Genomic DNA, 11,877 nt, shown 5'->3' with positions numbered 1-11,877 from the left:
CTTCTCAACCCTCATAATGAAGAACTTCTAATATCTAATCTAAATCTCCCCTCTGTCAGTTCAAAGCCATTCTTCCTTGTCCTATCCCTACAGGCCCCTGTCAAAAGCCCCTCTCCAGCTTTCTTGTTGACCCTTTTACGTACTGGAAGCTGCTCTAAGGTCTCTCCAGAGCCTTCTCTTCTCCAGGCTGAACAAGCCCAGCTCTCTCAGCCTGTCTTCACAGGAGAGGTACTCCAGCCTTTGGGGCATCTCTGTGGCCTTCTCTGGATGTGCTCCAGGAGGTCCACATCTTTCTGATGCTGGGTGCCCCAGAGCTGGATTCAGCATCACAATGGGGGTCTCACAAGGTTGGAGAAGAGGGGGCAGAATCACCCCTTTTGACTAACAAGTCATGGTGCTGGAGATGCAGCCCAGGACGCAGCTCTCTGAGCCGCAAGTGCACACTGCCAGGTCATGTTGAGCCAGGACTTGCTGCCTCCACCAGTACCTCCCTTGCTCCCAATGGCAAATCATCTTTGTCACCACTGTGTCTTGGTCCATTTATAAGTAGTTTTCCACCCTCTGCTTTCCCACTGCCTTCACACTGCAGGAGCCAAAACCTTCAGTTCAGACAAATCTGCTGCTGAGAGGAGGTTTGGGACAGTCTCAGATTTGCTGCCCTGCCTGTCCCAGGGTAGATATAACCCCAGACTGCCTGTTCAGGGTAGATCTGCAAAGGTAGGGGCACACAGTGGTGACAGTTTTTGCATTAGCTAGTCATAGTATGGGCAGCACTCATAAGACTCACTGAAGCTGTGCTCCGTACCAATGCCAGTTCACTGCTGCCCTGGAAACGAGCTGTAAATACTCCATACATTAATTTATTTCCATAGACTACCAAAGCAAGGACTCTCTTCTTCCGGACAGGATTCAACCACTGAATAGATCAGTCCTGCTTTTTGCCCCCTTTGGGAAAGTGTGACAGGGAAAGCTTGCACTCATAGTGTTAAAAACAGGTAGTTCCACTATCTAGGCAGAAGCCTTCAATCTCCAGGGCCATCAGTCTGTACCCCTGACAAAGACTGAATGAAAGGCAAAACATAATTACTTACATATTACTCCATCTGACATCTTAAATATTAAGACATCTATCTAGTCTAAAATCATTCATATAAATGTGTTTGGGGCACCTTAGGCTTAGGAAATTTTCAGTAGATGAAGCGATAACGTTCTTTTGCTCATTTGGCCTCCTGGTATAATATGATTTGGTTTTCCTCAGATGCAAGGGGTTTGCTACAGCCTCATGCTGTGAAGTTTTCACCTGCCATGAATTGTACACTATTTCTGTTTGCCTCTGGAGATGTTTTCCATGATAGTCCAGCACATTAACATGAAATCTGAGGTAATGCATCCATTTTTTGAGAAGTAAGCATTATGTAAAATGAGTATAAATGTCATGTGTTTTCATAACTGTCAAACTATTGTAATTCCTTTGTTATTTCATGGATTCAAAATTTGAGGCAAAGAGGGCAAATGCTTGCCTGAGGCCATATATTCAATAGCAGAATAAAAATTGACAATAACACACTAAGGTAAGGCCAGGAAAATATTAACACTTTGTCAGCCTCAAGCATTTGGGAAGCATGGGCCATGAGACCCCATGCCACGTTTATGTTCCTAAAGCCCTCCATGTCAAACTCTATGCCTTTAGAGGGCGTATTTCCAGCTGTTTAACTGAAAAGCAGGCTAAAAAGCCTGAACATTAAAATAATTGGAAACTGGAAAAAAATAACAGATGCTGAGAATCTCATGTATATGCAAGAATTGAAGTTGGTGCTTTAAGAAAAGGAGTAGAGCCTATATTGTGGTTCATGACAATGTTGTGATAGCCATTAAATGCTGTTATGCTGGTGTTAAAGCTGGCTGAGTGTGAGCAGGGACACCTGGGGACAAATTCACCGGATACTGAACTTGCATGTTCACATTCAGACTTCTCCTGGTCCTCTATCCATTAGCTCTGTGCTTTTGCGGCTTGTGCTTTGGGCAGTTCATGGAGCTAGAAAATACTTTGTGAAAATGGCATAAACTGAAAAAAAAGGAAGAATTTTGAAAACTTCTCTCTAGCCAAAGAAAAAACAGACTTAGCAAACAATGCTTATTTTTGTTGAGGGAAAAGAACTGCTGTGTCTGACATGGTCCCTTATGAAAATGTATGTTGTATATGCCATTCCCAAAACCCGCATATTTTGTAAACCAAATCGCAGATAGTGTCAGTTTGTGTATCGTACTGTATTTGTGCTCCTTTTTGCCTGGAAAAAAAAATTAACTCCAAAAAGGAAAACAGAGGAATTGAATATTAAAAAAATTGAGGTGTGAAAACTTGGGGACATGGGAATAATTAGAAGTATTTTACTACCCACTGGTACTTAATGTGAACTGCACTTCAAACTTACACCAGTTAAATTACCTTTGTAGCTGTTGGCAGTTTCACGGCGCCTCAGGCCCATAGAAGCTGCGCAGAGCTCGTTACATCAGCCACTCAGACCAGTAAATCCAGGAGATTTGTTCATCTTCCAAACAGCATAGAAAAAGACTGGACTATGCGCTAATGAGCCCCCCTGGCATTTTTGGGGTGAGCAGCTGGAGCCCTGTGGTCCCAGAGCATCCGACTCTGGTACAGGCCCTTTTTTAAGTTGGATTTCAGCCATTGTTTGTGTTGTGAATGGGAGTGAATGTGACATGGAGATTGTGAATGTGACCTGGCACTGGCAGGGGTGGAGTTGTTGAACATCTGAATATTTATGTTTGACCTGCATCTCAGGGTCTGTAGCAATAGAGGGGAAATTGGGGGTGGCCCATCTCAGCTCTAGAAAGTAATTTTTAAAACTATTATTTTGATTAATTAGATGGCACCTAATGATGTGAGCAACAGGCTCTTTCTCTTGGCCCCTTCCCCTCTGGTGGTGCTTTAGGACTTTGCAGGTAGGAAGCAGGAGCATGTATAGATACCCCTGGGACATCATGTCCTCTGGGTATCATTCCATAAAGACGTGCTAGCAAACAACATTAATAGCACTTACTAGATTTGGTATCTGCCATGCTCCTTTCTTTCATTCTTGGCTATAAGCAGCTCATTAAGCAAATCAAAGTGGGTTTTATGGGACTGCCCTCATCCTGTCAGGTGCACTTCACCCAGATGTGCACATGGCATGTCACCACCAAAGCGCTGCTGATACCCTGCACACAGCAGGGCTGGCACAGAGAATGTGACTGCACACTTTGTGCCTGTGAATATGCACTTCTGCTAAGTAACTTTAGGAGCGGGGCTTCCAGCAAGTCTCATGGTTATGCGCAGGTACAGCCAACTCTCTCGTTTTGCCTCTATTTGTCAGGATATATCTGTTTTGATTGCCTGCACTGCTAACAAGAGCAGTTAGTGAATTGCAAGAGCCCTTCTTAGTGGGCTGAGAGCCACGTGAAATGCAGAACGGGTCCCTGGTAGCAGGAGTAAAAGAAAGCATGTCTTGCTATTCCCCGTCTCGAGTTACTGTTAGCCTGTACAGGAAACTTTGGTCCGTGGGTGATCTTATACACCATATGTTCTGCAGTATGCACTACAACAGAGAGGCACAAAAGGGTGTGTTTATATTGTAACTGTTTTGTTTTTATTGTCCTTTAAGGTTTATTTTGAGAGGGTTTTTTTAAATAATGTGTTTATACTTTCCTCTGTGGGGCTTACCTTTCGAGTTGAAGCTGTTAACCACAGCCAGATATTTGGCAGTGATGCATCATTTTATACTCTCACAAAGGCCATTAATGTTCACTCTGAGATCGTTACCAGGTTAATGAATCACAGGATGCTGTAAGCACAGCCTCAGCTCAGCCATAAGTTAGGAACCAAGATTTCCCAAAAAGCTCTACAAGTCACTGGCATTGCCAGCTAATGGCAGAGCATGACTGATCTCAGAGTACATGGCAAGTGGCAGCAGTTGAGGGGTTGTAGCTTGTTGCACCTATAATGGCCTATGGTCAGCCATCAGACTCCTGAAAAGGAGTGGATGCTGTGTGGGTTTGCACAAGTAACTTGATGTGGTCAATGCACAGAAACATGACTGGGAGTGCTAAGGAAGCTCTGCTGAGCATGGGGTGAGAAGGCAGCCCTACCATGTTACACCCATTATGGGGCTGGGGTTCCCAGATCCCAGGGAAGAAATGCAGACTATGGATAGCATAGCATCCTACAAAATGATGGCAACACTGTTTTAAGTATTTCTGGGCTGTTTAATTTGGCCTAAACACTTTACAGGCATTTTTCCTTCAGCTATGTTTGTATTTTTATGTGGGTTTTAATAGACTAGTCTAAATGAGATCTTTGTCCCTCCCTGCAATTGCCCCTTTAAGGCAGCCTTATGATGCACTGTTAGACATTTCTTGCTAAAAAGCCTTGGGTAGAAAATGGGTTGGCTTGCTGCAGTGTCAGACCACTTGCATCGCATTTCTTTTTTTCAACCTTTGAAATTGGGCTAAAAAAGCTTAGACTAAGACAGGGGCCCTGGCTGGCACCAACAGCGAGGAGGACTTGATGCTTCATTTTTGTGGGAGCCTGCAGGTTCCTCCCCGAATCACAGCGAAGCTGGTGTGATACTCAAGTCAGCTAATTGTCACTATTAAAGGAAAAACAAGAAAGCTCAGACAGTGAATATGGAGATGCTTTTTGACTTCTGCAGGGGCACCTTTTTCTTTTTTTTTTTTTTTTTAAAGATTACCTTCAAGAACAAGAGAGCCTATTTAATTTTAAATTTAATGACTTTCCACCATCCCTAATTCTACCATTTCCGAGTACATTAGCTGTGTGATCTCCAGATTGCTAGAAAGATGTCATCAGGTACCAGACTGAATGTCAGACATAAAAGCTTAATAAGTGATATGCTTTACATTTTTTGTGCAATCGAATATAAAAGCTTCCACTCAGTTAAAATTACCAGAGGTAATTTCAACACAGCTGTCAAGTCTTTTTCCTAGAAATTGAAGTTTTTCCTAATGTGCTTTTACTGAGATTGAGGGAAGTCATTTCTGATGTAATTTCTTTGCATGCAGAAGAAAGGCGAAGCTTGACATCTTGCTGAGAAGGTATTTGTCTGGTCATCCTTAGCTGTACGCTGCTGGAGATGGTCCCCCAGGTTCAGACTGGGGTAGATTTAAGACAGGTCTGAATATGTGGGGCTGAGAGCTGAGGCTGCTTGGGGCATGCTGAAACTGATAAATTATGTTCAATGCTAAAAGATATCTCTTGGGATTTTTCCTGCAAACACGTGACAGCAAGGAGATGAAATCCCTGCCTGAAATGGTCCCAAATGAGTGGCATGGGGCACTCCCAGAGCTGCCTTTGGAAGGCAAAGGAGTTATCAAGAAGCACCTGAGCCATAATCCCTCAATGCCCCAAGGCACACCTCAGTGGGTTTGTGGAGGAAGGGCTCTACAGAAGAAAAGAATAAAAGAAAACATCAATGTCAGTGCTTTCAAAGCATCGTTATGGCTTGCAGAGTCAGGCATGGGAAAAAGTTATTAGTGCTCAGTTTAGGATAACAGAACAGTGTCATTTCCATATTAAGGGGCTGCAGTTGAGTATGTAAGGCTTACTCAGCCCTGACAAAACAGGTGCTAAACCCAGTGTACTTTGGATTGGGACCTTATCATGTTTGGCTTTTAAACCAGGTGATCAGCTACTCTGGGAGCCATTCAGTCGCTATTGTGGCCTTCAGAAAGGCTTTTCTTTAGCAGGCAAGTGGCTTTTTGAGAAGCAATGGTCTTTTAAAATCCACTGTTGAACGTGTCAGGCTGTGCAAGGGTCCCTCTGAGACCCAGATTTAATTTAAAACAGAGTGATAGATGTTTCATCATCTCCAAATGTCTGTCTCTTTTAAAGAAGGGATGAGGCAAAACTTATATTTTTGAGTAGTTTTGGCTCCTGAGAACCTGCATTTGGCTTGCCTGGTCCCAGAGTCTTGGAGGGGACTGAGATATGGGGGTGGAGGCAAGCAGTGGGGAGAGCTGGTAAAATACTGGGGATGGCAAGGCAGGAGGGGCCAAGGACAGCTCTTGAACCCCAAAGCCTTGCAGGAGGTTTGGAGCAAGGCTCCCTCCTCTCTTCAACATTGCCTTGGTAGCACAAGCTGAGCCAGGGAATGGAGGAGGAGGAAAAGGGTGATGGACAGTCTAGGGGGTCCTTGCATTTGTTCTGGGGGTGATGCATGTGCCCAGGTGCCCTTCCCAGTGTGTCAGTAACTTAGATGCTATGAGAAACCACCCCATAGTGTGACACAGCGTGTCTGGAGGCTGTGGATTTAACAGGTAAATAATGTAGGTGTTGTCCATGAGGGAGCCTTAGGGAGAAGGGACAACCACTCCTTTGAGGGCTGAAACCTCAGCAGGCATGTTTGGGCAGTGTGTAGCCCATGGGATCTATCAAGGTGAGAAGTCAGGACACAGCACCTCGCAGGCCACTTTGCGCCTTGAGGCTTTCCAGAGCTGGCTGATCCCTCTGATCCCACTCTAATCAGTGCTTGTCAAGCCACACCTGGAATACTGTGTTCAGTCTTGGTCCCTGCTATATGAGATTCCGACTGGAAGGAAGAGGAGAATTTTTCACACTGAGAACCATCAGCCACTGGAACGATCTCTCCTGGGTTGTGGTGGACTCTCCAGTGGTAGAAACTTCAAAGATTCAGCTGGACAGGGTGTTAGGACATCTAGTCTAGGTCTTGCTTCGCTTAGAAAGGTTAGACCAGAGGATCCTTGAGGTCTTGTCCAACCTGGGATTCTACTATTCTCTGCTTGGCTGTTGTCGAAGGTTTCTGCCATGGTTATGTCCCAAGAACTTATATTCCAGCTTGGTTGTGACACTGATTTATTGCTCCAATGAGCTAAGTATTTGCTTAAGATATGACGATACACTCATCTACATATCTTCTAATTCCTTCCAAAGCATTGATGCTCACACTCATTAATTTTCTTTTTCCAAACAATAATCAGGCTGTGTGGTTTTCCCAGTTTATCAGGGAACTCAACAATCTTATGCAATCACATCTTTCATCAAATTATATCTCATTTTCCCTGCCGTGTTCCTTGCCCTCGCAGTAGGACTGGCAGTGATGGGGATTGTCCTTTCTCAGCTGCCTGGGAGAGCACTCGGGTGCTGCTCCTCTGCTTAGGCCCAGATTTCACCCGCAGTTTCTCAACCCTTGGCCTGATCCAGGGTCTGGAGGAGGGACTCTCACGTCCCCCTTCTCCAAAAGCTTCCACACCTATTCCTTATTTAAATGTTTTTTTTTTGTCTTCTAGGGCTGCCTTAACTGTTGCCTCCACTCCTGCAGCAGACGCGTTATGGGCTTACAGCTCAGCACAATCCATGTATACTACAGGGACCTTTTTACTGCCTGGCTGAGCCCATCACCAATAGCCAGGATGAAATCATTCTGCTTTTTATTTCATCATTACAAGCCCATAACCAGCTCTTAGGGCAAAGGGAGTATTTTTTCTCTCAATACTTGTAAACATTAGTGGTATGCATTTTAAAAGCGAGAGAGCAGAGTGAAAAAAAAACACAAACTCAGGCCTTTGTCCCCGTTGCAGAAAAGGTCCTACCCCAATGCTGCAAGTTGTTCCTCTATGAGGCCTCTGAACAAAAGGTAAAGGAGAAAATACTTCAAAATGCAATGTTTAGGCCCCTTTGGGAGCAAGAAAGTAAAAATCTGGGTATGCTCTGACATATAGTTTGGAGACAGAAGAAAAAGAGAAAAAACTGAATCACAGCAGTGTTTTCCTGTGCAGCTTGGTGCAAGGAGCTCATAACTGTACCCAGGTGTGCTAACTTGGCTTTTCTCACTGACACCAGTTATCCTTATTTTCTGCCATCTGATGACTCTGGTGTGCTTTCAGTTCTAAGTGCACGAAGGACCCCGATGGCTTTAGTTTTCTTGCTGAAAGGGACTTTGCAAGAAAAGCAGAGGTACATTTGATAAGGTTTTGTTAAATCTGGTATTTGCAAGAGACATTTGCAGGAGACAGAAAGTATTTGCAGGAGACAGGAAAACTGTGTGGAAGCCTTTCTGCTAAGGGCAAGCTCTTCCCTCCAACCATCACAACAAGAACGAACTGGGCACATGCCTTCCTGTGGGGCAACCATTCCTTGCTAGGCAAGCATGGATCTCCTGGTGATTGTTTTATACAGGTATCTCAGCTGTGCAATAGCTAGCTGTCTTTCTTTACCTTCTGTTTTGCTGTCTCTTCTGTTCTTCATTGCTGTTGGCTTCCAGTTCTTGACATAGTAACAAGCTGCAGAAACCAAGACCGTAACCTGCTCCACTTCAGCTATGGTTTATATCCAAAGAGCCAACCAAGACCTGCTGAACTAAGATTATTTCATTTTTATAACCTTGTGACTAAAATCTATGACTTTCTCATCATGAAGATAAGGTGGGTGAGGTTTAGCTGTGGGTGTGTTCCAGGACAGAGAAACACTTGTGGGCTTTATTGGTTGCTGGGGAGAGGACAGGATGGGACTTGTGGGAAGGGTGAGGGCTTGAGGCCTTGCTGTTCCTCCCTGAAGGAAAGGGGGGAAAATGTAAGATTCTTTTGAAAGAAACCATCTTACACTGCCTTGGAAGGGCAGCCTCTTGCCTACAGCTGATTGCCCAAAGACCCCTCTGTAATTGTGCTTTGGTTCATAAAGGGTGCGACAGTTGCAGCCCATCACATCTGCTATCCATAGCATATCATGCCTGGCATATCAAGTTTGTGCCATCAGTATTTGTGTATATAGAGACCCAAAACTCAAGGCTGAATGGCCTTTACTGCTTTTTCCTGAAATCTGAGATGCTAATTAAGGCTTTCTTCCACTTTCTAGTTAATAATAGTTAGTATTGTAAAATATTATATATTACTGCTGAACAGCTTGAACTCAATGCAAGAAGCATTATGGGTGAAATTCTGTTCCTGTCAGCTCTGGGAAGCTCTGGGGGTATTAACAATGTGCTCTTCCTAATGAAAACAATGAGCCAGCCAGCACATCTGTGTAGTACAGCGCAGTATATCTGAAGGATGCAGTGCTATTTTGATAATGTGAATGTGAAAAATTATCTCACTTTAATAAGGATTGGGAAAAGGGAAAGAGAATGGAAGATAAACAGAGCAGAACAGTCTCCTGGCCTGTATGCATAAACCCTGACATGGGTGCAGGTCAGGGCAAATGTATGCAGAAGCCTCAGCATCTCCCCAGGGCTTTTATCTAGTTGTGGTTGGTATTCTCCTTGCACAAAATCAAAAGACAGGGGCTTGGCACTCTTCCGGTTTCTGTTAACATACAGGTCATGCCTCTTCCCTGCTGAGAAGTGACCAGGCCTCTCATCTCTAAGCCCTCCTGAGTACTCTACTCCAACAGCTCCTGCTCAGTTCTTTGCAAGACAAAGGCTTTAAACAGCAAAACCCACTCCTCATCTTCCCAGTACACTACTGAGCCACCCACTGCCCAAGCCTGCCTGTCTCGATGGTACATCTAGTCATTGCATTGTATGGAAACAGCTTGGGTTATAAACTAATAGTGCAGAAAGTGTACCTGTGCTCTTTGCCTGGACATCAGATCAATGTGTCTCAGGGGTGCTCATTTGAGGCTTCACTAATAATTTTTTTCCTTCAAGAAAATCATTCTGTAAGAAGACTGGAAAGATACATACAACATATCTTTGGAATTCTGAGAAAAATAAGTATTCAAGAAAGAAAAAAAAAAGGGAAAGGAGAGGATGGGAAAGAAAATGTTTCTAGGATCATGCTTATTACTCCTTATATCTAATGAAGTCTCTCCAATAAGTGATGGAGCAGGTAGTGGAAGAGCCACTCAGAAAGGTCTGACCTCAAGGGAAGAGGCTCACAATCAGGGATTGAGGCTTCCAATCCTGTGAAAGGTGGGGGAAAAAGGCAATACAGGGATTTCAATTTTGATCTCACCAGAAATTGTTTGAACTGAATGTAATAATAAGGAACTGGGTACTAGTGTCTTTGTGATAGAAGGATATTGCTAGCTGTTAATATTTTATACATTGTTTCAGGGTAACTATGATTGCTTCTCCCACCTCTTTCCTACAGAATAACCCTAAATCTGCCAGTAGGAAATCCCAGATATCTTTAATTTGAACACTTGCAGGTAGACATTAAAAGAAATTATTTAAAATCTGTGTTATGATTGGTTTGTTTCTTTTTCTTTTTTTAAAGAAATGAAGAACAGAACAGAAGTTGATGGTGTAGAAACAGCATTGTCCCATGCATAAGCCTGCCACGTGACCTATTGATGGCAAATGCAAGCTAGCTATTAAGCTATATATATTACACTAAATATAGAAACATAGGAAGGTATACTGTCAGATGGATAATGCCTGGGATTTTTACGATTTGACATAAAAATGACATATATGAGGATTCAAAACTTCCAGTTTTGTTCTACACGCTGCTCTAAAGGTTTCTTTTTTTTTTTACCTTTTAAGCATCTCTCTCCTGCAGTTGGGAAAATCCCAGTAAATGACTGAATCAACCCTGATGAAACAGAAAGAATATACACAACATTAATAAAGCTCCCCCTTTTTTTTTTTAATTTGAGAAGAGTTTCTTATTTTTTGTTAAGAAGTTCACGAATACCTTTAAACAACAGCATAAAATCAGGAGAGGTTAAAAAAAAACCTAATAAACAAACCAAAACCAAAAAAGAGCAAAACCAATAACCAGAACATGAGAAAAAAACATGTGAGAGAAACATAGTGGAGAGGAAAAGTCTTAAGAGTATTGTGTGCAGTTCTGGTATCCTCAACATAAAAAGGACATGGAACTGTTGGAACAAGTCCAGAGGAGGGCCACGAGGATGATCAGGGGACGGGAGCACCTCTTGTATGAAGACAGGGTGAGAAAGTTGGGGCTGTTCAGCCTGGGGAAGAGAAGACTGCATGGAGACCTCATAGCAGCCTTCCAGTATCTGAAGGGGATCTATAGGGATGCTGAGGAGGGACTCTTCATTAGAGACTGTAGTGATAGGACAGGGAATAATGAGTTAAAACTTAAAGAGGGGAAGTTTAGATTGGATATAAGGAAGAAGTTCTTAACTGTGAGGGTGGTGAGGCACTGGAATGGGTTGCCCAGGGAAGTTGTGAATGCTCCATCTCTGGCTGTGTTCAAGTCCAGGTTGGACAGAGCCTTGGGTGACATGGTTTAGTGTGAGGTGTCCCTGCCCATGGCAGGGGGGTTGGAACTAGATGATCTTGAGGTCCTTTCCAACCCTAACTGTTCTATGAGTCTATGATTCTAAGAGGGTGGAAAAGTTCCTGTATCTAAGCTCTGCTGGGTTACAGTTTAAAGAATGAGTTATTCAGAGAATACAGGAAAAGATAACTCTTGCAAATTTATCAGAGATTTAGGACATATGGGAAGCCAACTTGGAAAAAAACCCAAAGTTTTTTCAATACAATTTTGTTAGAGAGATTAAAAAACTGGAAACATTTGCTATGTGGCTTTGTTTTTTCAAAAAAGTGTTGAGAATTCCAAATATAGCAAAAGGAAAAGATAACAAATGTGCTTGAAGGATTCCTAAGAAATTAAAAAGATTAAGATAGAAGGAATGGCAAAAGTGTAAGTAAGAGATGCTGAAGAACAGATGGAGCTGAGGGTAACTCTAACGAGATTAATGGTGATTAGACAATTGAGCAGAAATCTCATTTACTGGGCACTGACCTTTGAACTGAGATTGTTGGAGGTCAAAGCAGAAGATAATTGCTTTTGAAGACTTTGCTTTGGAGCAATAGCTGGATGATGTTTAAGGATAGGATTCCCACCTCATTCCCACCTGTGCTGCCTTCCCAG

Source organism: Pezoporus flaviventris, unplaced genomic scaffold, assembly GCF_033815535.1.
Source record: "Pezoporus flaviventris isolate CSIRO_AGI_PZ_B2104156 unplaced genomic scaffold, CSIRO_AGI_Pfla_v1 ptg000001l, whole genome shotgun sequence".
Taxonomy (NCBI): domain Eukaryota; kingdom Metazoa; phylum Chordata; class Aves; order Psittaciformes; family Psittacidae; genus Pezoporus; species Pezoporus flaviventris.
This window is presented reverse-complemented; position numbering follows the sequence as displayed.